Source organism: Alligator sinensis, unplaced genomic scaffold (assembly GCF_000455745.1).
Source record: "Alligator sinensis unplaced genomic scaffold, ASM45574v1 scaffold913_1, whole genome shotgun sequence".
In the NCBI taxonomy this organism is placed as follows: domain Eukaryota; kingdom Metazoa; phylum Chordata; order Crocodylia; family Alligatoridae; genus Alligator; species Alligator sinensis.
The window spans coordinates 242,463-244,536 of NW_005842501.1; positions in this window are offsets into that span (position 1 = coordinate 242,463).

Below are 2,074 nucleotides of genomic sequence, written 5' to 3' on the forward strand. Positions count from 1 at the left end.
TGCACCAGGGAAAAAACTTTTCTGGTTTGAATTATCATTTCTCATTCTGGTATTTTTAAACCTTTCCACCACTCTCCTCTAATTCTCCATCCTCCTCTTCTGTCTTCCTTTCCTCTCCCTTGCAAGGATCAAGAAACAAAGGATGATAGGACCAGTGCCCAGATCAATCAGGTAGTAAGAGTGATGTTGTAGCCGTGATGATCCAGAATTATTCAAGAGGCAAGGCTTTCTTAGGGTGATATCTTTTATTGTGCCAACTATGTAGTTAGGATATAGTTAGACAATCTTTTGAATACAAGAGACCTGAGGAAGCATGCCTTCCATTCGAGAGCTTGTCTAACTTTGTCCCAGCTACATAGTTGGTGCAATAAAAGATATTGCCATAAATGAATCCTTGCCTCAGATCAATCAGGGCATTTAAGATTCTTGAATGTATCTGTTAAGCTCTATATATAGAATTTAATTTTCATGAAATGTTTTTGTGTGAAAACATCTGTGACTATCTGAGTGTATAGACAGAGGAAACAGAGTCCCAGCACAAATTGTTAAGCTAACTTTTACATGTACGTGAGCCCATAGGGAAGTAGGTACAACAAAACCACTTCAGCTTTAACCCAGGATCAAAGTTAGAGTACTTAACTAACTTGTATTACTACAGGATCATGCTGATGTAATAATGTAATGGCTGCTGCCCATGCCTTAGCAGATTTATATGCCACCCTTTCCAAAATAGGTCGTAGTGGTTTACAGTAAAAGATAAAAAGACTTATTATTTTAATTATTATATTTAGTTTCTATAACAGCAACAATAGTAATAATAATATAAAAACCTCCCCCCTTCTGCCCAGAATAAAAAGTTGAATTCAGAAACAAACCTCCCCAGTCTAAAATGGATATTTATCTCTCCCTGAAATTCTTAGTACCCTGTTAAGCAGTGAGCTTTTATGATCCTTAGACTATTTGTGTACTGGATGTTACTTGCATATTGAATAACCAAGAATAGCATAATGGCTAATTGTTTAAACTGGTAAGTGATGCTCACTAATAACACATTAATTTAAAAATGTTTTATGTCAATTTAAACTATATTAAGCCTTGTAAAGTAATATTGTTTGTTTCTGAAGCTTTAGTTAACAGTTGCATACTGACTGAGCAGTTAAACACAAGGCATCTTTCAGTGTTCCCAAGTGTGAATAAAGAGGGTGCTTGTTGCTAATCTGATTTTATGAAGAGATGAGCAGCAGTTGTTCAGGGCCCACTGGGCATAGTTGGATCTAGGATTTTGAGAAGGGGGGTCCAGATGATGTGACACATCATTACTTATAACAACAATTTAATTTTCAGTTAACTAGAAACTTGCTTTATTAATATGCTAGGGAGTCTATGCTATATTTTTCAGTTTAAGATCAAAGCAAAAAATAAATATAACTACTGAAATGTGCACTAATTTGGTAGATTATTGTCGCGGCGCACCCCGCTGCCCCGCTTCTAGAGAGGGGAAAACTGCCGGGGAAAAGCCCTATCAGCGATAATGAGTACAGCTGTGGGTTGCCAGGGCAACTAATAAGTGTCAACTGCCTGTAGGGGGCAGGGCCTGGCTCCTATAAAGCCTAGAGTCAAGGCCAGACTAGCAGTTCCCTGCCAGCAGCCAGAGGGGCAGGAGCTCCTGCAGTTAAGATGGGAGAAAAAGCTTAACAGCAAGTATAGCTCGCAAGAGCGCCAGAGGCTGGAGCAATGATGTTAAATTACAGCCAGGAGGCTTATGTTGTTAGGGCCCAGTGCCTTGGGTTTTGGTTATAGCCAGGGGGCTCGAGTTTATGTTTGTGTTCTAGTGTATTACACTGGTGGTTTGGGTGAGGCTATAGGGGTTGGAGGAGGCCTCATAGGGACCCCAGAGGTGTGGGGGGGCCCTAGCGCCAAGAGGGTGCATTATCCTCAAAGGGACCCACAGTGGTGCGGGGGCCCTAGCGCCAGTGAGGGGCGCAACTTGCGGGGTGTGTAGACCCCAGCCCAGAGAGGGGCATTTAAAGAGCCCCAGCGTGGGCACAGCAAGTCCCAAGAGAGGGGCGATTTT